The following is a 26,053-nucleotide window of genomic DNA, read 5'->3' as shown; positions in this document are numbered from 1 at the left end:
TTAACGTCTGTAGACGTCTCTCCATTGATAACAAAATGCTGTGTTCTGTTTGCTAAAAACTCTTCAATCCAGCCACACAGCTGGTCTGATATTCCGTAGGCTCTTACTTTGTTTATCAGGCGACAGTGCGGAACTGTATCGAACGCCTTCCGGAAGTCAAGAAAAATAGCATCTACCTGGGAGCCTGTATCTAATATTTTCTGTGTCTCATGAACAAATGAAGCGAGTTGGGTCTCACACGATCGCTGTTTCCGGAATCCATGTTGATTCCTACATAACAGATTCTGGGTTTCCAAAAACGACATGATACTCGAGCAAAAAACATGTTCTAAAATTCTACAACAGATCGACGTCAGAGATATAGGTCTCTAGTTTTGCGCATCTGCTCGACGACCCTTCTTGAAGACTGGGACTACCTGTGCTCTTTTCCAATCATTTGGAACCTTCCGTTCCTCTAGAGACTTGGGGTACACGGCCGTTAGAAGGGGGGCAAGTTCTTTCACGTACTCTGTGTAGAATCGAATTGGTATCCTGTCAGGTCCAGTGGACTTTCCTCTGTTGAGTGATTCCAGTTGCTTTTCTATTCCTTGGACACTTATTTCGATGTCAGCCATTTTCTCGTTTGTGCGAGGATTTAGAGAAGCAATTGCAGTGCGGTCTTCCTCTGTGAAACAGCTTTGGAAAAAGGTGTTTAGTATTTCAGCTTTACGCGTGTCATCCTCTGTTTCAATGCCATCATCACCCCGGAGTGTCTGGATATGCTGTTTCGAGCCACTTACTGATTTAACGTAAGACCAGAACTTCCTAGGATTTTCTGTCAAGTCGGTACATAGAATTTTACTTTCGAATTCACTGAACGCTTCACGCATAGCCCTCCTTACGCCAACTTTGACATCGTTTAGCTTCTGTTTGTCTGAGAGGTTTTGGCTGCGTTTAAACTTAGAGTGAAGCTCTCTTTGCTTTCGCAGTAGTTTCCTAACTTTGTTGTTGTACCACGGTGAGTTTTTCCCGTCCCTCACAGTTTTACTCGGCACGTACCTGTCTAAAACGCATTTTACGATTGCCTTGAACTTTTTCCATAAACACTCAACATTGTCAGTGTCGGAACAGAAATTTTCGTTTTGATCTGTTAGGTAGTCTGAAATCTGCCTTCTATTACTCTTGCTAAACAGATAAACCTTCCTCCCTTTTTTTATATTCCTACTAACTTCCATATTCAGGGATGCCGCAACGGCCTTTGGACAAAAGGGGACTGAGGCAAATCCGATGTCGGGACACAAGCCATGTGGGTAGATGCGATGTCTCCCTGACCAGAGGGGTGACAGTGGAGGAGGTTGCAGTTCCAAAGAGAGACACTGGAGACGTTCAGCAATTGTCAACCCAGTTCTGAGTCGCCCTTCTGGAAGATGGCGCTGCCTTCCAGAGAAAAGGACAGAGAAGTTGGGATTCTCAAGGGAAAAAAAAGTCTTTTCGGGTTTTAAAATCATTTTCTTCAGACACTTACTGGCGCACAGTCACCGTTCTTGTAAAAGAGCAACGTGCAATCCTTGGTGGAGATTCTTGTATTGGGCGTCTTGGACCCAAGCTGAGTTACAGCCGTCTGCTGCCGCGCGTCTGTTGGAGTGCATATTCTGACGCTTCCAGCGCTGTCTATTGGTCAAATTTCAGCTAATTTATTTTGTTCCACGACGTTTCCCCCTGGATCAGTAATTTGTTCAAATTCGACGTCAATTCTCAGTAGTAATTCTCTTTCTACAGCATTTTGAAGTTGGATCTTGTATTACAGACACTGCATATACATTTACCTGTTTGTGACACGTCTTGTAGTAAAATTTTTAAATAAAAATATGTTTCATAATTGTGACTTATTCCACATTCTTTGCGACCATTTCACTCATGATCTGTAGAGGTGGATTTAGCGAATCTGCAGTTTTGTAAATTTAAGATCTGTATTTTTATTTTAATGAAATGTTCTGAATCTTTGAGAATATCCTCGTTAAGGACTGAAAGTGTGACTGTTTATTAGTATCCTGTATGAGAAAGGTTCTAGGAACTTCAAATGACGTGCAACACATGGCAGAAGAAGCTGGTACTTTACTGCGCGAGAAGCAGAAAGCGGTCTGATTATTAAGAATTCACGACGGCTAGGCGAAACAGACTCAAAATGTATTACTGTGGAGAAGAACAACGTTTGTAGAACTTTCTGGAGTCGCTTACCAACGACTGCACCGAGAATATCTCCCTGAAGACCTCACTCTACTGTGTACGTAGTACATTCAGACCTGGAATGTTTTTCCTATCTTATTTTCTGCAAAGTGCCACGCTGTTTCGCTCTATTTCTTCTGCTTTTTGCGTGGTGTATTTCTTTGCTTTTATGCAGTCCATTTCGAGCTGTGTGTGATGTGTAAGTGCGTAGGCGACTATACTACAGTTTTGTCCCTCTGAAAACGAGCGCTGGAAAGGCAGCTGAAACGTCAATTTAATTGTTTCAGTATTTCGTAATGGTACTGCCTAATACCCAAAAGCATTTTATCCGATTGGTTGGTATCCTTTCGAAATTCAATTCTTCTTCTATACATTGAAGCTAACATTCAAGTGGCTTCGACTTCGCACTCCACTGGCATATTTACACTATTATCCTTGAGAAACCGTATTTCCACACGCTCACGTAATTGACTCCGTCTCGCATTCAGTTCGCTGTTCAGCCGCGGACACTTGTAAAAGATGACATCAAAGAACTGAAGGAGACGACGGAACTGCAGATAACGTGTAATACAGGAAAACTGTGTAGGCAAAAGTTGAGGGGTATACTAAATTAGGAGCATTCATTCGTGTCTTACTGAATGACGGGAGAGCAGACGATTTGTATATAAATATGTCAGCACCACCGTTATGCTGACTCCACTGCCATTGACAGCTGCCCGGGTTCCCGGGTTTGATTCCCGTCGGGGACAGGGATTTTCTCTGCCTCGTGATGACTGGGTGTTGTGTGCTGTCCTTAGGATAGTTAGGTTTAAGTAGTTCTAAGTTCTAGAGGACTGATGACCATAGATTTTAAGTCCCATAGTGCTCAGAGCCATTTGCACCAACCATTGACAGCTGCTTTAGGTTTCTCGGGTGAGGACCCATGGAGCGAGAGGTCCAATCGAGGTAGTCCCACAGATTCTAGATTGGGTTCAAACCAGGGAGTACACTGCGAGCTGCGCGACACGCTGCACCGGCCTGCTGAGAGACGTCCCCTCCGTACAGGGCACAGCCAGTGAAGCCGCTGCTGCAGAGACGTTCCCGAAATTATCAGCCGTCATTTCCCTACAGTATGGCCGTTCAGGTAACCTGATTTTAATCCGTGTTGGCTGTGGGTTTATCTGAAAGACGTCGTGTTCAGTGCTCAATTATGAATGTAGCTGAATTGGGGGAACGCACTGCGCAACAGGTATGGGAAAAAGGACCGACGGCGACACGAACGAATAACACGGCAACCCAACCATATCCTGTTTATTTTCCAACTATACTTAACAGGTCCGCAGCTCGTGGTCTCGCGGTAGCATTCTCGCTTCCCGAGCCTGGAGTCCCGGGTTCGATTCCCAGCGGGGTCAGGGATTTTCACCTGCCCCGAGATGATTGGGTGTTGTTTGTGTCTTCATCATCATCATTTTTCATCCCCATTACGATCGGAGGAAGACAACGGCAAACCACCTTCATTAGGGCCTTGCCTAATACGGCGGTGCGGGTCTCCCGCATCGTTCCCCTACGATTTGTCAAGAAGCATGGAACTTTATTTCCACTTCCATACTTAATAGAGAAATAGTGTTCATTTCCCAGCACTGCTGGTCAACGCGAAAAGTTGGGACTGCAATACTTGCAGGAACGGCGACGGAAAATCACAAATCTTTTCAATAAGACCTCCTTATAAAACCACTATCCACATGCTTATCATAGAAATCCGAAAATGGAGCAATCCAACTAGAAAAAAAAAAAATCAGGTGCATTATTCAGAAATCAGTCTGCCGTCATAGTTATAATTAACTTCATTCTCAATTCTCCGAGTCACTGCATTTGAAATTAGCCGGTTTTGTTATTTACGTAGTAAATATAAAGAAAAGCACTCCGTTTTCAGGCCACGAGTGGCCTACCGGGACCTCTCGACCGCCGTGTCATCCTCAGTGGAGGACGCGGATAGGAGGGGCGTGGAGTCAACACACCACTCTCCCGGTCGTTATGGTATTCTTGACCGAAGCCGCTACTATTCGGTCGAGTAGCTCCTCAATTGGCATCACGAGGCTGAGTGCACCCCGAAAAATGGCAACAGCGCATGGTGGCCAGGATGGTCACCCATCCAAGTACCGATCACGCCCGACAGCGCTTAACTTCGGTGATCTCACGGGAACCGGTGTATCCACTGCGGCAAGGCCGTTGTAGTAAATATAAATGTTACACTGTTTATTGCTATATGTTCACAGCTTAACCAGAAGCATAATGTTATTAATTCTTATGTTTTTGTTGGTGACTGAGTCGTAGCACTATGTGTTTCCGGCTTTCTGCCATCAAATTATGCATTGTTATGTTTATTATTTACAGTGTAAGATAAAATAAATCCTATCCTAACTTCATTTATTACATGAAATTGTTTGCTCCTGCCGTGGCCTATCTTTTGTTCATCAGCAGCTGCTGATGAGCTTCAACAAACAACACACAAAAATGCTTCTGGAAGTGTCTTCCAAAACTAACGAAAATGAAATGAAATTAAATGTCGTGTGACGAGGACCTCCCGTCGGGTAGACCTGTCGCCTGGTGAAAGTCCTTTGGGTTGACGCCACTTCAGCGATCTGCTTGTCGAAGAGGATGAAATGAAGATGAAGACAACACAACACTCTGTTCACCAGAGCGGACAAAAATCTCCGACACGGCTGGGAATCGAACTCGGGCCCGGGGCCCGGGCCCCTGCGTGGCGCCGGCCGCGGTGGTCTAGCGGTTCTAGGCGCTCAGTCCGGAACCGCGCGACTGCTACGGTCGCAGGTTCGAATCCTGCCTCGGGCATGGATGTGTGTGATGTCCTTAGGTTGGTTAGGTTTAAGTAGTTCTACGTTCTAGGGGGACTGCTGACCACAGATGGTAAGTCCCATAGTGCTCAGAGCCATTTTTGAACCCCTGCGTGGCATACGGCCGCGCTGAGCACTCAGCTATGAAGGCCGAATTCCAAAACTAAATCAATTAAAACCATAGAAATTAAATACTCCTTCAGCAAATTTACTGTGGTGAGAAGAGATAAAGAACGAAGTCTTGCTAAACGTCAATAACTGGAAAAAAAGTAATTAAGTCCCTTGCTGGGCCACATAACTGGTAGAACAAAAGTTGAAGTTCAAACTAGACACTGTTTAGCACACTCGTCGTGAACGCCAAGTCCGTGCTGAGCAGGAGTAATGAAAAAATTGATGTTCCTAGCTACAATGACCGAAACGATGACAAAGTCAAGACACGCCGAGCTGTTACGGCCGCCTGGTGTGCGACGTCTTGGTTGAAGAGCGGCGGTGGGCGGCGGCTGTGTGTTCATCTGTTCCGGGCAGGCGATGTCGCTGCCTTCTGCTGCCCCGGAGCGAGCTTTAGATCCTCGATGTGGAAGGTATTATACTTCGTTCATCATAAGAAAAAAACCTGATGTAAACAAACACAAAGGCGATGATTGGTCAGCAGTCGTAGCTCTCGTATACTGGTGTTATTCCGCTCTTGTAAGTAGGTCCAACTTATGTATTAGATATCTTATTACTATGTCACTGTAAAAGAAACTGTAAGAAATTCTGATGTACTAACAGCCATCAATGTTTTTCTTAATCATGTTTTAGCTACGTAATTCTTATTTCTAAAATCGTGTACAGTCACAGTCTCTGTAAACGCTACAGAGAAAAACTAGCTCTGATGCTTTTCGAGAAACACATTTATTACAAAGATGGAAATTGGAATTATATATGTGGCGTAGACGGTAGTGTTGTAAAGTGACAGTCATGTATGCTGTCGGCCGGCGGTTCGAAACAAGTTTTGGTCCTTACTTTTTCTTTGTGCGGTTTGAATACCTAAATCATTGCTTGAATACCTAAATCATTTAAATATGAAACTCATCAAATATATGTTAATTAACGCATACTTAACCATTACTTTTCAAGACAATTGCACGTCTTCTAGTTTCTAATTACATATCGCACGCAATATTCTGGTTTTTTATCGCAAATATACATTCTTAATTATCGATGTTTTATAAAAGTTAGAATATTACACAAGTTTTTTGGAGAAAAATGAAAAATCAAGTACTCTTATAGTTGAATATGGCCATTGCTTTGTAGGACAGATAGTTTCACACGAGCCAGAGTGGTAAACGTTGTAGAAACCTGGAAAACAATTTTCGCGCCTTCGAGCACACTGAACAAATGCGACATTTTTATAGTTGTCACCGTAACACTGCAATATGAACCATACAGAACTTATCTGGAGCCAAGTCAAGGTATTTGTCGCGAGAAATAACAAGACATTTAAGCTGCCAAGCGTGCTGGAACTAATGCACGAAGTGACACGTCACTGCCGAACGCACACCACCACGTCGTAAACGAAGAGGAGGAAAAGTGGGTTTTTTGGTGGCTTGGAATTCTGTTGCTGATCGCCTCTATCAACGTAGTATTGCTCAGAATCCGATAGGGAAGGAGTTCAGAGATTACTACACGACTGACTGTAATACCTTCAATGGCTTCAATATTTAACTACATGGGAAATCAGCCGTGCACTTTTACGCCATACATAGGTCAAGCACAAAAATACTGTTGTTAAAGTCAGGAATTTTCATCACCCTTGTTTTTAATAAAATACTATGTTAGCTAAGATCGAAAGCATGTCACGTTTTCCGTCCGGTCACCAAAGAAGCATATCGCCTCAGTTTTGCCATATATTACTTCCTGAATGACATTCAAAGCTATATTATTTCTCTGCTCTTCTCGTTTTACGTCTTTACTGCAACTGTTTACATCACTGCAGGTTAGTTGGGTCACTTGCCTGGCCAGAGCTGTCCAAGTTAAATGCGCCGGTACATATTCTCAGTTCGAATATAATGAATTTCCTTGAGACAGAGAAGTTGCTGTCCATGCATCAGCACGGCTTTAGAAAGCATCGCTCCTGCGAAGCGCAACTCGCCCTCTTTTCACATGATATCTTGCGAACCATGGATGAAGGGTATCAGACGGATGCCATATTCCTTGACTTCCGGATAGCGTTTGACTCGGTGCCCCATTGCAGATTCCAAACTAAGAAACGAGCATGTGGGATTGTTTCCCAAGTATGTGGATGGCTCGAAGACTTCTTAAGTAATAGAACCCAGTACTTTGTCCTCTGTTGTTGTTTTCTCTCTACATATATGATCTATGGATAGGGTGGATAGCAATGTGCGGCTGTTTGCTGATGATGCTGTGGTGTACGGGAAGGTGTCGTCGTTGAGTGACTGTAGGAGGAGACAAGATGACTTGGACACGATTTGTGAATGGTATAAAGAATGGCAGCTAACTCTAAATATCGATAAATGTAAATTAATGCAGATGAACAGGAAAAAGAATTCCGTAATGTTTGAATACTCAATTAGTAGTGCAGCGCTTGATACAGTCGCGTCGATTAATTATTTGGGCGTAACATTGCAGAGCGATATGAAGTGTGACAAGCATGTAATGGCAATTGTGGGGAAGGCGGATGGTCGTCTTCGGTTCATTGTTAGACTTTCTGTAAAGGAGACCGCTTATAAAACACTAGTACGACCTATTCTTGAGTACTGCTCGAGCGTTTGGGATCTCTATCAGGTCGGATTGAGGGAGGACATAGCAGAAATTCAGAGGCGGCTAGATTTGTTACTGGTAGGTTTGATCATCACGCGAGTGTTACGGAAATGTTTCAGGAACTCGGGTGGGAGTCTCTAGAGGAAAGGAGGCGTTCTTTTCGTGAATCGCTACTGACGAAATTTAGAGAACCAGCATTTGAGGCTGACTGCAGTACAATTTTACTGCCGCCAACCGACATTTCGCGGAAAGACCACAATGGTAAGAGAGATTAGGGCTCGTACAGAGGCATATAGGCAGTCATTTTTCCCTCGTTCTGTTTGGGAGTGGAACAGGGAGAGAAGATGCTAGTTGTGGTACGAGGTACCCTCCGCCACGCACCGTATGGCGGATTGCGGAGTATGTATGTAGATGTAGATGTATGCGTAACGCACGCCATAAAACGTATCCTCATTATCTTACTTGCCTGTACACGTGACAGCTGACTTCCGCTCCACGTGAAATGAAGTCCAACGGCGTTTCAGAAACCGCAGAAGAATACATCGTGTAATGGTTACATGAGATTTATTCTTACGGTGAACGGAGTATGCATCTCTCTGACTGGCTGCATGGTTGGATCGCGAAAGCGGAACTCAAGACTTCCTCCGTGCACGCAGCTGTGCGCGACGACTTAGATTTTGGCGCAGCCGCCGGCGTCGCTCTCTGATGGACTACTCGCTGACTACTTCGCCCTGCTGCGGTTCCAGTGGTCCCGGGGCGTGAGTTGTGGGATCGCCTGCAATCCGCGGCAGGAGCGCTACAGCACCCGGTGGCCTTCCATCTTATCAATAGGACAGGGCTTGTCATCAGGCGGAGCGCACCTATATGAACTCCTTGCATGACGTTTAGGTGCTCCTCGACCAGCATGAAGACCCGGTCTGTCCCCAAGACAATTTGTGCTGGACCATCGCGGACGGCAACTTCGTCCCAGTACCAATATCGTGGACATAAAGAGCCAACTTACCTCAGCAGAGAATATGTTGGCTGCGCATCTTTAACAACCAAATCAGCGCATCCATCCACGCCCGAAGGGGCGCAATTATTTCATTGTTCGTACAACGATCATATAACCACTGAATTACACTCATAATATTCCTCACCATGTCAAGTTTCGTTCCATTTCTTCCTCCACTTCTAGACCCTCAACTTTTATTATCAGTTAATGTGATATAGACAGATAATGAAACCAATCGTAGCCGTCAAATACCGAGGAATAGTCTGTCAGAAAGAGGTAAGGTGGAGCGGGTTGGCTAATGGTGGGGATGACAGTCAGTTTCACTGGGTGAAACCTAACGAAGGGTGAAGAGATATCTATTGGCAAACTGTTAAATACTGTTCGCAGTCTGAGACCCTTAAGAAGTTGAATGAACGGAAGAGATGGAAAAGGTCAAACGAAGAACTGAGAGTCTGTCATAGGTTCGTTTATTTGCGCGAGGGTAACATTGAGAACTACTGTGGGAGACACGCTGCAAGAAAGATGTTGTGCATCACACAATTACGTGTGCCCACGTTGCAAAAGAAGTCCACAAACATGTTTCTTGCTCCAATATACATTTCGCGTAATGACAAAGATGATAATATTAGAGAAACTGTGGGATGTGGAGAGGTATGCGGAGAATGTTTCTACCCGCGCACCATCCACGAATGAAACAGATAACGAGGGGAAGGAGGAGAAGTATAGCTGGCCGCTGTGACCGAGCGGTTCTAGGCGCTTCAGTCTGGAACCGCGCTGCTGCTATGATCGCAGGTTCGAATCCTGCCTCGGGCATGGATGTGTACGATGTTCTTAGGTTAGTTATGTTTAGGTAGTTCTAAGTCTAGGGGACTGACGACCTCAGATGTTAAGTCTCATAGTGCTTAGAGCTATTTGAACCATTTAGGAGAAGTATAAATCTGGTACAATGTGAATCTTCTACCACAGACTGAGGGCGGCTAGAAGAGCACAGGAGCAGGTGAAGAACATGGAATATCGAGGTATACAAAAAGAGCAGTACCAACGGTCACAAGCTTGGCTGGCACGTACTAAGATGCCACAAGTTTCTCGAAAGCCTACTTCGGCAAGTTCGATAAATGACTTTCGGGCGCAGAATATCCTAATAGTCTACAGTCCCTAAGTATCGTTCCCGTCTAGAGATTCAAAATAAGATGAGACACGCTGCTGGCTAATCAGCAAGTAAGAACTAAATACACAGGTAAAGATATACACTTTAACTGTCATGTACAATTATTTTCTCCGCCCGTATCTCATAGTGAAGCTAAAAATAAACAATAAATTGAGAGTTTAATTCCTTACTATTCTCAAAGAGTACGTTACCTAAAGGGTTAACGCTTTCCCTCTGCTACTTCTGCGCTACTTCCCTGAATGGGCTGGGATGGAAACTTTGTACACAATATAAGAGAACTCAACCTATGCCACGCGCTTTACTGTTACTCACACATCACCGTAAGACTGCTGACTGTGTCTTTCCAGGCCTCATCAGGAGATGAACACAGGGCAAGTGAAGGGGAAGCAGCACGTCGACAGTCTCAGGCGCCCAGCCGAAGCGCGTTAGCAACAGGCGGCGACAACAGAGCAGAAGCGGCCGACAGATAAGACTATCAGCCAGCTGTCCGCAAACACCTCCCGTGCTTCAGCCGATGGCGTTATATACGCTTTTTCACAATTTCTAGTACAGGTTTCTAGAAGTTGTAGAAGGGAGTCAATAGATAAAGTTTGGACAAGTAACCTTCGTCCGGGAATGTACCGTTTTAATATAATCCATTATGGAGTCGAGGTAGCAGTTGTTATATTGGTTACAACCAGTATAACCAATGTACCGTTTTGATATAAAACAGGTTTAAGATGGTGTCATTATCAAAACTCCCGCTTCACGGTATGCACACAGAGGAGAAAATGACGAGACCCACGAGGAGGACAGGCCGTGCCGCGTATCTCACAGCAAATCACGCTGCTGGTCTTACGAGTGCCAGCAGCCTCTCCGGCGGGGAGCAAGTAGCTATTTCAAAAAAATGGTTCAAATGGCTCTGAGCACTATGGGACTCAACTGCTGAGGTCATTAGTCCCCTAGAACTTAGAACTAGTTAAACCTAACTAACCTAAGGACATCACAAACATCCATGCCCGAGGCAGGATTCGAACCTGCGACCGTAGCGGTCTTGCGGTTCCAGACTGCAGCGCCTTTAACCGCACGGCCACTTCGGCCGGCTAGCTATTTCAGACGAGTTTACTAATTATTAACTGCGCGTTTAAATGCATACAAGTTCTCGATAGAACACGAAAAAACTGACACCTGTAGTGGGTATCTTTTCAATTAAATAATGATTTCCCGTGGATCCTGCACGGAGCCGAGCGTTCGCGAACTGTGGCGGACAAGCCTGCTAGTAAGACGTCAGAAGTTCTTTGCGGGACCTGTATATCTTGTTGGCCCAGGAGAATGAGCTCTGACCTGCGCCCTCTACAGGTGAGCGTGGCACGGGCAATGTTTCGAGCACTCATCGTCGGGTTCTCTTCTACATATCGAAGGACGCCCTCCTCAAAGTCTATAAAGTGCCATGTGTCACTGGACCACCACAGTCAACACTCCTAGTTGAGGAAGTACAAGTTTCTCGCAACCGTAAGTGTGTTGTTGTTGTGGTCTTCAGTCCAGAGACTGGTTTGATGCAGCTCTCCATGCTACTCTATCCTGTGCAAGCTTCTTCATCTCCCAGTACCTACGGCAACCTACATCCTTCTCAATCTGTTTAGTGTATTCATCTCTTGGTCTCCCTCTACGATTTTTACCCTCCACGCTGCCCTCCAATGCTAAATTTGTGATCCCTCGATGCCTCAGAACATGTCCTACCAACCGGTCCCTTCTTCTTGTCAAGTTGTGCCACAAACTCGTCTTCTCCCCAATTCTATTCAATACCTCCTCATTAGTTATGTGATCTACCCATCTAATCTTCAGCATTCTTCTGTAGCACCACATTTCGAAAGCTTCTATTCTATTCTTGTCCAAACTATCGTCCATGTTTCACTTCCATACACGGCTACACTCCATACAAATACTTTCAGAAACGACTTCCTGACACTTAAATCTATACTCGATGTTAACAAATTTCTCTTCTTCAGAAATGCTTTCCTTGTGATTGCCAGTCTACATTTTATATCCTCTCTACTTCGACCATCATCAGTTATTTTGCTCCCCAAATAGCAATACTCATTTACTCCTTTAAGTGTCTCCATGGATTTTAATTCCTACTTCAAATTTTTCTTTTGTTTCCTTTACAGCCTGCTCAATATACAGATTGAATAACATCGGGGATAGGCTGCAACCCTGTCTCACTCCCTTCCCAACCACTGCTTCTCTTTCATGCCCCTCGACTCTTATAACTGCTATCTGGTTTCTGTACAAATTGTAAATAGCTTTTCGCTTCCTGTATTTTACTCCTGCCACCTTCAGAATTTGAAAGAGAGTATTCCAATCAACATTGTCAAAAGCTTTCTCTAAGTCTACAAATGCTAGAAACGTAGGTTTGCCTTTCCTTAATCTATTTTCTAAGATAAATGGTAGGGTCAGTATTGCCTCACGTGTTCCAACATTTCTACGAAATCCAAACTGATCTTCCCCGAGGTCGGCTTCTACCAGTTTTTCTATTTGTCTGTAAAGAATTCGTGTTAGTATCTTGCAGCAGTGGCTTATGAAACGGATAGTTCGGTAATTTTCACATCTGTCAACACCTGCTTTCTTTGGGATTGGAATTACATTCTTCTTGAAGTCTGAGGGTATTTCGCCTGTCTCATAAATCTTGCTCACCAGATGGTAGAGTTTTGTCAGGACTGTATCTCCCAAGGCCGTCAGTAGTTCTTATGGAATGTTGTCTACTCCCGTGGCCTTGTTTCCACTTACGTCTTTCAGTGCTCTGTCAAAGTCTTCACGCAGTATCATATCTCCCATTTCATCTTCATCTACATTCTCTTCCATTTCTATAATATTGTCCTTAAGAACATCGCCCTTGTATAGACCCTCTACATACTCCTTCCATCAGGCCAAAACTGCTTTTAATCTGAGAAAGAAGGAAACCGAAGCAGTTTATGAATGATGTGGCATCCACTGAAATGAAGAGGAAGGCATGCAGAAGTGGGGAATGGCGTACCGCTGCAAACCGAGCTCAGGGTTTAACGCACACATGATATTCTTAACAGTCACAGCAGAGTCTCTGTATGAATTCTCTTTCGCCCGTCTGCGACTGTGCGGGGGCGGGCGGCACCGGCGCCCCACCTGCAGACGCGCCGGCACTGCTCCGGCATCCCATCATCCCGCCCCGCAGCCTTATCGAATTGCGCAGCAATAACTGGGTTACCGCGCCGGAAGCCCCACAAGTGCATTACTCTCCGCGCCTGGCCTTCTCCACTGTCTCAATTAAACGCACACAGCAAGTGGGTCGCGAATCCCCGCGTGGCGCACGAGAAATAGAAAATGGGTCGGCAGCAGCCAGACGATTGCGCCCGCTGCGGCTGCGGCTTCAAAAGCTCCGGCCGGCGATCGTCGCTAGCCAACACAAGCAAACACCTGCCACGGGCCGACGCGATAAGGGAAACATTTGCCGGCTAAATAAGCGCCGCTCGACTACAGCTGCAAACATTAGCTCCCCCCGGCCGCCAACAAAGGCGTCCACTGTCTCCCTCCCGAGTCCGCTGTCCCGAACACGAAACAACTAAATCGAGACTACACTTCAAATTCGATTCCCACCCGACGTTAACAATAGAACGTCGTCGTTAACAGAGGTGTGTTCACGCTAAGCGCGAAGTCAACACGACAGTATGTCGCTCAGATCAGTGCTCGACGGGAAATGTGAGATTACGATAGCCCGATCGTCTCATTAAATGTCGAAATATTGTCAGCGTTTACACGTAATTCGCGACGTGATTTTTCTGTAACGTATACTACGAGGTGGTGGTCTCTGACTCCCCTATATTCAAACCGAGAATTAAGGCGCATTGCGTTTGAAATTTTTAATATACTACGCATTTATTTTTACAATTATTTAAGCGTTGTTTAAATATTCCTCGCTGATTCTGCTGCACTAAATAAAGCCGGCAGTATTTTACTGTTTATCAAACAATTTCATCAAACCTGGTTTTTTAGTTCAAATGGTTCAAATGGCTCTGAGCACTATGCGACTTAACTTCTGAGGTTATCAGTCGCCTAGAGCTTAGAACTAATGAAACCTAACTAACCTAAGGACATCACACACATCCATGTCCGAGGCAAGATTCGAAACTGCGACCGGAACGGTCGCTCGGCTCCAGACTGTAGCGCCTAGAACCGCACGGCCAATCACCACTCAGAACACACTGCATTTTAACTGAGCGCATTTTATTTTAACTACTACTGTAAGTATGGTATCGGAGAAACAGAAATGTCCCCGTCACAGTAAGTTATGAAGCTCTTCCTCTGGATGATCATTCCCTAGCAGAACTGTGATCATTGACTGGCGTAAAATCGTTATCCTTTTCGTCTATTTCTCGATCTATATCAGAGACATCTTTCATCATCCATCGACTAACGATTTCATCAAGCTTAGAAACATTGAAAGTTACACGTTCCTGCAGACTTCGAACATTTTCGCGTGGCCTGTGTGACTACACGTCTTGAGCTAAGCGTCAAAGTCCCGACTAGCACCAAATAACTTATTTTTCCAACGTTGAAACAGTTGCCACTAAAATCTTTTTATAAAGTGTATTGAAATTTATGGAGAGAATAAGCTTTTGCCATGTCCAGGTATTAAAAAAAAATTGTTTCAGATATTGCGTCTCTTTTGCGAGAGAATACTAGAAGCGAAAAGGTTATATCCTCATGCAACCTTCCAAACATATCACAAAAGCACCATCAATTATAAAATTATGATTAAGAAGACACAAGAACATAAAATGCACCACTATAACATGAGAGGCGCTGTGAGCATAGGTAACTCCCGATGTTAACAGACGACATTAACGAAAATATTTCCCGAGAATCCTCGACGGATTTTTTTTTCCATTAGCTTTTTGTGTAAATGCTGCTATCTTAAGAACTGTGCAGTGCGAACGTTTTCACGTTCCGTGACGTCAACTGTGACTGGACCTATACCCCTTCACGTAAGCAGCTGTAACTAAAGCATAAATGTCACTGGAGTGTGTCGAATCTACTACAAGGTAAAAATATATTACGGATTTTCTTTCTTCCCTCAATTACGCAACAACACGTGGATCAAAATAACCAGGCGATTGTCAGTTGAGTACGGAAGGCAGCTGTGTTGTCGGTGGGCACTTCAAATGGTTCAAACGGCTCTGAGCACTGTAGTATGAATTCCTTGCGGATATCAGTGAGAAGCAGGAGGAGGAAATTATTCAATAAGTAGTTGACGTACATTGCGGAAAAAAGTGCGATAGGATCACTGGTGGTACATTATAATTGTACAGCATGAATGGCTATGAAAGTTACGAAGAATTTAAGAATGTTTTGTCACCTACAACTGTTGTGTACGCGAGACATCGCCAGTTATAAGGATTGGAGATATAGCAATTTAGAAACTAGCCAGCCGTAGTGAATGCAGGGTTGTTCTCTATCAGTTCGATTTTGCTAATTCAAAAATTACACCAAAATTTATACATCTCTTTCCATCTTTCCAAGTCAAAATACGCAGCTCTTCGTTTCGAAAAGGGAACTTAAAAATTTCCTGGTGAGTCCAATAGTACTACTCTTTCTTCACTGCTATACAAAATTACTTCGTCACGTTAACAAGTATTTTAAGAAGGAAATCGCCAACTGAGAGCCCAACCTTGACTCGCACGTGTAAATTGAACTAAAATCGACTATGGGAGCTAAAAATCCGGCAGCCAATCTCTTAGTTCCAATATCAATTTTGGAGGGATTACGTGACCAACCGGAAGTTATACTGGTAAATTTTTTCACGGAGAACGCAATTTGTGAACCAATGTAGATACAGTAAAACGTTGACGACGTCCCCCTTAACGTACGATACCGAATTCGCATATTTTTAACAGGTACATCAAATTTCTGCGCACTTCCGCTACTAGTTCTGCATAAACTAAGCAAGCCGCGTAGAGAAAGAAAGTACATACCGTAACAGAGAGGAATAACAACAGTTAGGCTACCGGCTACAACCGGGACCAGCAGCCGTTGTACGAAGCCACCACGGTAAAGCGATGGATTAACCAGGCATGAAACCTCACACAACTCCTTCAGCACAAAGAAAATTCAAATTACCACGAAAAAATAAAAATGTAAAACTAATTATTTGTTTATAAGTACATGTCTGCAGTCGAGATTCACACTGAATATGCGCGACGCAGTACCGTATCACTCCGCTAGGTGACGTAAAACAAAATGGAGCAGCCCACTGATATGGTGGTGTATCTTGCGGTTTTTCGTTTTCGGCAACAGTAGAATCTTGCATCTGTGCAAGTCAATCTACAAAACTTCTTTAGCCGTCTACATTAATTTGATATAGCTTAGCATTTCCGATGCTGCTGAAAACGAATTACCGCACTAGACCCCATTGTGTCAATGGGCTGTCCCAATTTGTTTGACGTGATCTACCTGAGATTACAATTACGAATAACTTAAATTGGAACGATTACATAGATCATTCTGTAGGGAAAGCAAAGCAAGGGCTGCAATTTATTGGCAGAACACATAGAAAAAAATAGGTCAAATGGCTCTAAGCACTATGGGTCATCTGAGGTCATCAGTCACCTAGACTTAGAAACTACTTAAACTTAACTAACGTAAGGACATCACACACACCCACGCTCGAGGCAGGATTCGAATCTGCGACAGTAGCAGGCGCGCGGTTCCGGACTGAAGCGCCTACAACCTCTGGGCCACCGCGGCCGGCTACAGAAAAAATAGAAAATTTAACTGATGTACTGAGGAGACTTCTTACACCACGCTTGTCCACCGTCTTCTGGAGTATTGCTGTGCGATGTGGGATCCGCATCAGACACGAGTAATGGGGGACATCGAAAAAGTTCAGGACGGGCAGCTCGTTTTGCATTGTCGCGAAATATGAGAGAGACTGCCACGTATATAATATACCTTATCACGAAATTTCATTCATCAACTTCACAGAGTGTGAAAATATTTTGTTGGCGCCCACATACATAGGGAGAAAGAATCATCATAAAAACAAGAGAATTAAGAGTTCGCACGGAAAGATTTAAGTGTTTGTTTTTACCGCTCGCTGTTCGAGAGTGGAATGGAAAAGAAGTGATCTAAAGGTGGTTCGATGAACCCTCTGCTAGGCTCTTAATTGTGAATTGCAGAGTAATCATGCACATGCAGATGTAGGTGTAGCTGTAGTTGTACTGCGGTACGGATCGCGGAAATTTCAATGCGTACCTCGACTGCAGACATGTACCTGCAAAAAAAAAAAAAAAAAAAAAAAAAAAAAAAAAAAAAAAAAAAAAAAAAAAAATCTACCCCTCATACTGAGCAGTGTAATGCGGTGCGACGGTGGCTTCCCTCTAGGGAGAAGCTATCATCATTTGACGGGACGATGCCAATAGGTGACCGTTCCAGTCACGTCTGGTGTGCCTCAGCGTCAATGTAAAGTTAACGCCGGGCTTGAAGCAGTCTGCATTTGACGCGGCACTGACGTCACTCACCAGCAGACTGAGGTCGCGGCCTTGGGTGGAATGCGAGAGCCACGAGGAAGCGCATAATAGCGCAGGTGTGCAGACAGCTGGGCGCAGTCAACACGCGCACGCAACGCCACGCCACGGGCTGCACTATGTAAACAAGTTGGCGGCGCCTATGTCTGAGCTGAGATTTATCTGAAGGGCGGCAAACTACCTGTAACCTGCTTGGCTGGACGAGAAAAAACAATCACCGAGCATGGCTCAGTCCATGTCCGATAGTCTTCTGGATATTGTAGCTGTTCTTCTTACCTTTTTGCTTGCAAAGAAAAATTGGTGAGCGTTTCCACTTTATGCAATGTGTACTACTTTCAGTGGGGTTTTTGTAGTTACATTCTCCACTTTAATATTACGCTCTCAGGTTTCCAGTTATTTTGTGCAGAGAATATTATTACAGTTGTTAACGAAAACTTTTTTTTGTTTTGTTTTAGGTATGTCAAAACGGAGATCGGATGTGTGTTAACGTTTTGAAAGAGCAGAGCACCAAAATCAAGTTGATTGTAGCTTTTGTACACTGACTGTCTCCAGCGACAATTAAGCAAAAATGAATTTAAAATTATATTTACTTTCTTGTGGTGCACCGGAGAAAAAAAACGAGGAATTGTGTCTACGGAAAAACGTTTAGCATTTGTTGTACGTCAGTAAGAAGTGTCCTAATCCTGTAGTATCCAGGATTAGTTACCACAGTCACATGTTTAGTAAAGAAGCAAACTGTAAAAGGCGTCCTTCGACGGACTATTATGATGCACTTAGTAATAGCGCCTAGGATGGACATTTTATTGCAGAGCCATCGCGCATAGATTCCACGACCACATTTGTCTTCACGCACCCACTCGTTCTGTGGTACGCTGAAACGGGAGCACTTTTATTGGCAAAAGCCAAGCGAAGCCGAACTCGACATCAGCTTCTTCCACCAGCAGCGTGTGCGCAACGGCAAACGCGTAGTTTAAAAACCCTTATGCCATCTGGTTCGTACTGGCTGAACTACAGATTAACAAGCACAGCTGTAAGTAATGCCCTTCAAACCAACCAAACTTTTCCTTGGATCACCAGTTCATCTCTGGGACAGTAGCACCGTATCTGAGCCAATGAAACATTTATGCTGACTTCTTGTACAACTCATATCAGGAGATATATATGTTAAGGTATATAAAATCGACCGAATGATTATACCGTGTTCACTGAAAGGCGTCCAAGACGTGTGTGGTTCATTCGTTTGGGTTTCTTGCGATTTCTCAAAATTCCATTTGGACGGCCAGTTGGGATACCTTGGTGGGCCTCCTTACCTTGGATCCTCCAGTGACCATTTTTAATAACGTGTACACTCTCATGAACGCCATTCGTCGCAACAAAAACTATCTGAAAAATACAATGAAACATGTAAATCAACTTCTTTCAGTTAGGCTCCCGAACAGCAATGAGCTTGTTAATATCGTTAACACGATGTTTCTGATAGGACTGTCAGCTTTCATCAGAACTTAGAATTTATTGGTGCCTCACAGCGATCCACTTTCGGGAGCTGAGATCATTTTCAAAATATTCTAATAAGCAGCCAAATAAATCAGCTTTATACTTACATGGATATGGTGTCTGTATATATATTGGTACCGACGTGTGCCACAACTTGCAGACACCTGAACCTAGCACGCACGATAGCCGCCGGCGATGAAAATTGGTGGCATGTCAGACCCAACAATGAGGACCATGTGTTTATTTAATGAAAAGTAGTAGAATACACATAGAGTGTAAACTCGAGGCCCAGTTATGAACAAGGTCCAAGCTGGATCGGTATCAAGAAAACCATCCGATGGAAAGGCAGAGGGGGGGGGGGGGGGGGAAGAGATAGTGAAAGTATGGAAGTATAAGCATGCAGCATGGAAAGCAAGTAATGCTGCAAACGCCTGGGGCCCTGTAATAGCCAAACGCTTACTGTGAAAAAGAGTTGTGAGGCTCCTGTGGCGGGGGCGGGGGAAGGGGTGCGGGGTACAGAAGGGAGGACCAAGTGGAGAAACTCTCCTAAAGAATAAGCGACAAACAGCGCTTACATATACAATGCGTTATACAATACACTCTCCCGTGAGTGAGGACATCTGTTCTCCGAAAGTTCAGTAAAATTCACTCCTCCGAACTCCTTGCTGCAGTCGCACTATCTGCTTTGTAACTGAAATATTTTCTTAATAACTTTTAATAAACAATAACCAGATTCTCTTATATAGCTCGTTGTACAAAGCATTTGGGGCTTATTTGCATACGCATAGAAAAGTAAATCACAGGAGAAACAAATACTGCTGTAACTTTTTATCTGGATGAGCTGGTAAAAAAACTTTAGTTAGAGAGGAACGAATGGACAGAATAAACGATTTATGATGTAGAGAAAAATCCATACACAAAGGTATCTATGACATGATAATATTCAACGCCAACCAAATCTGTTTATTATTCAGTGTTGTTAAGTAACTATCGGTTCTTAATTTTGGCCTAATTTCTACAAGCCTCTCCGTACTACTCGCATTCTACGCATTTTATCACGGTTTGAATGTCCGCATCTCTACTACGACCGCTGAAAACGCAATAGCAAATGTTTCGAAACTTCGAAGACAACCACTGACACAGCAACCAAGAAAAAACCTGTATCATGTCTCTAATTTCCAAAAAGCGCTCAGCTACAACGATTTTTTCCGTAATATCTATGTTGTGCCTGCGAATTAACAATTAAAACAATGCTTATTTAAGCTTAACAGACAATATTCATCGATAACAAAACTATTTCATTCTTAATCACAGTAGCCCATCGGAACCTACATTGTTGATGACTTTCGGCATCTGAAAGTATGAGTCCATAATCATCTTGTAGCGTTGCAGTTCTTCTTGCTGTGACCGTGCTTGCTACGAAATGGAAAGAGGAATTCCGCCTTATGCAAGGCACCTTTTTTTCTGTTTTGTTTCACCCACACATGTTTCAATACATTTTGCGCTATCTTCAGTAGGTTATTTTTTATTTACTAACTGTAAAATTGTTGTTACATATTAACATTTTGCGAAACTTTTGGTACATAATATTTACAATTATGAATGAATGCCGGCCGCTGTGGCCGAGTGGTTCTAGGCGCTTCAGCCCGGAACCGCGCGACTGCTACGGTCGCAGGTTCGAATCCTGCCTCGGGCTTGGATGTGTGTGATGTCTTTAAGTTAGTTAGGTGTAAGCAGATCTAAGTTCTAGGGGACTGTTGACCCCAGATGTTAAGTCCCATAGTGCTCAGAGCCATTTGAACCATTTTTTGAATGAATAATTGTTCTAAAATATTGTCCATCATTTGTTCAAAGTTCACTGTTAAGATATTTTGTTAATGACCATTTATTTTGGTAGCTATTCTGCTACGCGATCTACAACTTCTCATCTGCAAACAGCAAAAACGTAATTTTTATTTTTCTGTTTATCATGCATTTACAAACGGAAATGAGTATATATCACGTTTTTCGTGTGTTATTTGCGGTTTTGATATTGTGGTGCTTTCTCATGCGTTGTTAGCGAAGTGAATAGGCTGATTTCGTGACCTACGGTCGCTTGACACTGCACTTTCTCCGATTATTCAAAACAAAGGCAGAGTTTTCAACGCCATTACATGTTATTGTGACTGTGTAGTATTCATTTGTTTCATAGCGCGTTTGGCTGGGAGAGGCACGCGAGTTTCAAGTGTATTTGGCATCTGTGGTGTGTGTGTGTGTGTGTGTGTGTGTGTGTGTGTGTTCAGGCCAGAGAGAGAGAGAGAGAGAGAGAGAGAGAGAGAGAGAGAGAGAGAGAGAGAGAGAGAGAGAATTTTGAAAAATCGGAGAAAGTGCAGTGTCAAGCGACCATAGGTCATGAAATCTGCCTATTCACTTCGCCAACAACATATGAGCGACCACCACAATATCAAAACCGCAAATAAAACACGAAAAATGTGATATATACTCATTTCAGTTTGTAAATGCATAATAAACAGAAAAATAAAAATTACGTTTTGCTATTTGCAGATGAGAAGTTGTAGATTGTGTAGCAGAATTGCTACCAAAATACATGTCCCATAGTATCATGTAAGGTATGTAAACTAATGCATACATCCACTCTTTTTGCCAATTAGCTATAAATAGAACTTTGACACAAGGCTATAAACAACAAATTGTGTGTCAGGTCATTAATAAATATGTCAACAGTGAAATTTGAACAAATGATGAACAACATTTTACAACAATTATTCATTCACAATTGTAAATATTAAGTACCAAAAGTTTTGCTAAATGTTAATATGTAACAACAATTTTACAGTTAGTAAATAAAAAATAACCCAATGAAGATAGCACAAAATGTGCTGAAACATGACTGGGTGAAACATAACAGAAAAAAAAGGTATCTTGCTTGAGGCGGAATTCCTCTTCCCAGATGAAAGCGAACGTATTAAATGTTGTTCTGTAGGCATTGCCACAGAACGACACCAGTACCAATCCGTTACAAGTCGCTTTTCCACAGCTGCGCATGGTTTAACTTTGGTATTTTATTTTGTGTTCGACGATTTGCGAATCGAGAGCAGCATTCCAATCGCACTGATAAGTCGACGGAAAAACACGATAAAGAGGATCCACTCACCGCAATGCACACCTGCCGATTTATCGATCTGGGGTCTGTAAATGTGAGACACATGTTGGGTGAGATGGTGCTTTAGTCTAAGGGCCGATGGCCCAAATATGTCGTCATTCTTACTTGGAAAAATTAAATAAACGCACTGACGATACGTTTAGGCCACACTTTTAATAATTGGTAACATGAGCTGTCAACCGTTATAAGTGGAAAAGGTGCCGTGAGCAGAATCAGGAGTATTTCCTTTATCTTCAAGTGGGTCGCTAGTTTTTCTTTTTTAGACACGATGCCCGTTAAGAATGTAGTCTGTTTCTGCATAGTTATGTAAATTAGTCAGCGTTATTGTCTTGATCTTTCAAAACGGAAAATAGAATATGTAGGCCTATGTACTCGATGAGTGAATGAGTTTCAGTGTTATCTCGTGGCAAAAAAGCTGTTATTGTATAGTTCATATGGTTTACAAAAATATTTATTGTGCTCTATTCACTTTGATCGAAGAAATATGGACGATAGCAAATTTGCAATGCAAAACACCAATGTCTACCACAGACAGACAGACAGACACACAGATAAGGAACGGAGGCATGCAATGATCTAAAGGTACCCGAAAGGTCACACAGTGTTTTTTTTTAATTAGGATTTAATACAACATTAGAGCTGTTTTCTCGTAACATAGCTTCCAGAGTCTATCTCTCCAACCTTCCGCATACAAATTCCTAGCAGACATAGCTCTTCTGACTCCCATGTTGTTTTGGAGTGTCTTTTTCTATTATCTGGAATCCGTTCCATCTTCATCTGAGGAAATGTGACCTACCCAAACGGTATACATGCCCATACCATTTCAATAGTTTTGCTTAGGTTATATCCATTACAGTGGTGTCTACGTTCATGCTCTTAGATGTGTCTTCATTTTTAATTTTATCCCTTAGTCTCAACCTACAGTAACAGCCCCAAAATTCTATCTCCGTGGACAGTAAGTTCCTCTTAATTCTTTCAGTTATTTCCCATGTTTTTGCTACAAACATTGCTACATTTTCTACTATAGTTTCTAATCTTCGTTTCTGATCTAATGTGTGTGCTCCGTAGAAGTCCATTTGACTGTGTGGTTGATGGTCTACCTTGGCCAATGCCGTTCTGCATTTCGCTTTACTGGATCCATCTTTGTAATACCGACTCTCAAATATTTATGAGTCGACAGTCGTTACTATTCCAGAATCGAACATCAGGATTTGACTCATTTCTCCAGTGACCAAATATTCCGTTTTCTCTAAATTGTTGTCCGTTGTCCGTGCAACTTTGTAACCACGTAGTCCTTGTTATCCTCATCCTCTGCAAAAACAACCTGGTGATCGGCAAATTGCCAAGTGAAGAGCTTGTCATTTATACGCGGTTTGAATGAAAAGTAATGCCTCCACCTTCGTTAATTGGGTTTGGATGGGAATATTTTAATAAATCAAACTCGGAAATAATCCTTAGAATGTGGTCTTTAATTACCAATATTCACTTTTCCACATAATCACCAGCCACTGGATACATTTCTGCCAACGATGAATAAGTTTTCTGAAGCCGTCACGGAAGAAGTGGACACACTGTTTCCGCAACCACAGTCTCACAGTTCTCTCAACGTCTTCAAACAGAGGCATAATGACGTGCCCGCAGATCATCTTTCATTATCGGGAACTGATGGAAGTCAGATGGTGCTAGATCTGGACTGTATGGAGGATGCCGTACGGTGCTGAGATTCAGTCTCTGAAGTTCTGCTGAGGTGGCACGTAAGTCCATCGTGCTCAGATTTCCGATAGCCAAGCAAAGCAATAATGTGACCCACACGTTCTTGTGAAATGCCGATTGTGCTTGTAATTTCTTTGAGTGATACGACGATCGTCCTTAATCAATCTGTCAACATTTTGCTTGTGAAACTAGGTGCTTACTGTCACAGGACGTCCAACTCTTTGTTTGTCACGCAGGTCAGATGTTCCTGCCTCAACCTCTATAAACTTACTCGCCCAACGACGCACAGTACTCACATCAACACAATCACTATAAACTGCTTTCATTCTCTGATGAAGCTCCTTTAGGGTGACACTTTCTGCTGTTAAGAATTCAATGACTGCACGTTGCTTAAACCGCATTGACCGACCGTCTGGGCAGGGTTCCATACTTTACACTGCAACACCGTAACCGTTCAATGCTAAGGCTTACCGCCAACTGGAGCTGTAGAGAAGAGGCTACGTAACAAGCCGGTACCTGCCGCATACCAATGCTAGCAACTGGAGTTACGAAGGTGGAGGCATTACTGTTCAGTCAACCCTCGTACATAAACACATACTACGGCAACGTTGCCATTACTTTAAGACAGAATTATGATTTTTTTTTTTTTTAAATACTGCAAGTCGCATCCTGGAATTTCTCCAAATGTTTTGTACTTACATTAATTCACTATGCAGGTTGCCCTAGAAGGAACTGTCAACATTCAAGGATATAACGGGAACGATCGTTCGAAGCAAGAAAGTCTAGCAAACACGGGCTCTAAAATGCATACCTGAAGAGCTACGAGCAGTTGTTCATCTTTACTAGCGTGAAATAAATCTCTTCTAGTGAAGAAGCGCTCACAGCTCCTTGGGCTTGTAGTTTAGAGCCCATGTTTAAAAGACAATTTTTTCCTTGTTTGGCTCCATGCCACCTCCTTCCTAAACGTAAAAGCAAACAGCTTGCAAGAAAAGAGATTTGTTGCACAATAACGAAGATGATTAGGTGCTCACAGCTCTTAAAGTATGCTTTTTAGAGGCCATGTTTAGGCGACTTTTTTGCTTCTAATGATCGTTCCTGTCATATCCCTGAATATTGACCACCTCTACTGCGGCAGCCTTTATAGAGCTCCTAACAGCTTAAAGTTACAAACGACTCATCCTATTCATTAACACAGAAGGGAATGTCTTAACGCCAACATAAACATTAGGGCCTCTCAATTCATGGACAATCTTCTTTCCACGAGCTGTTTTAGGCTAAGATATTGTCTGGGCATGATCTTCCGGCACGGAACCCATTCTACTCTTATTCGTACACAATGTTTGACTTCACTCCATAAAAAAGAAGTGGTTTCCACTCAACTTTGTATGAAGTCGCAGCCAGGGGCTTACCCACTGACGGGCATAGGAAATAAGCTGTGACTCCATCATCTCCCCCGAGATTGTATAAAAAAATAGTAAAAATTTATGAAACTGCCAAGAAAATTATGACTGTGTGCCCGACCGAGATTCAAACTCGGGATCTTTGACTTTCGAGGACGGGTCGTGATCGTACACAGTAGAACAGCACTTGTCGCGAAAGCTAAAGGTCCCGAGATCGGGTTCCTCTCCGGCACACAGTTTTAATCTGCAACTAAGTTTCATATCAGCACACACTCCGCTGAGGAGTGAAACTTTCATTCAGAAAAAATTATGTTTTAAAAGCATGTAACATTTTTTTGTAGTGTTATGCACCGTTTACATTTTACAAAATGTAATTAAAGTAATTATGAGGTAATATATTTTCCAATACTTTACACTAGTGAGTAAAGGATGGCTGCCACAATTAAAAGTAATTAATACAGCATTAAACTAATTATATTAGAGAAAACACATTCTGGCTTCAAACTAGTTACGTTATAACATCTTGCAGAAGGGTATAGAACTATGCTTTCTTTGCTCGAACCAAGAACCCTGCAACAGGATGCTAGTGTAGGCTTTGTTTCTGACAGCTTGGTGTTTTGGCGTTGAAGAGAAAGACTAACCCACTTTTCCCCAGCTATTTCGTCTTTGAAAGGGTGTTCAATGTTATTTCTCTATGCCAGTTGTACAGTGAATCTTCACAAGTCATCGTAAGTACGAAGAAAGAAGCTTCCATTGCAAGACGATGCCAAACCACAGCTCTTCT

General features: G+C 43.1%; 1 protein-coding gene and 1 pseudogene across 4 annotated transcripts in view; both read right to left on the bottom strand.

Moving 5' to 3' along the window:
• Positions 1-26,053, bottom strand: part of LOC126417220 (PH and SEC7 domain-containing protein-like) — an 826,610-nt gene that overhangs the window by 673,190 nt on the left and 127,367 nt on the right. The window lies entirely within an intron of this gene.
• LOC126428507 (5S ribosomal RNA) lies at positions 4,301-4,418 on the bottom strand (annotated as a pseudogene).

Source organism: Schistocerca serialis, chromosome 1 (genome assembly GCF_023864345.2).
Source record: "Schistocerca serialis cubense isolate TAMUIC-IGC-003099 chromosome 1, iqSchSeri2.2, whole genome shotgun sequence".
Classification (NCBI taxonomy): Eukaryota; Metazoa; Arthropoda; class Insecta; order Orthoptera; family Acrididae; genus Schistocerca; species Schistocerca serialis.
This window is presented reverse-complemented; position numbering and strand designations above follow the sequence as displayed.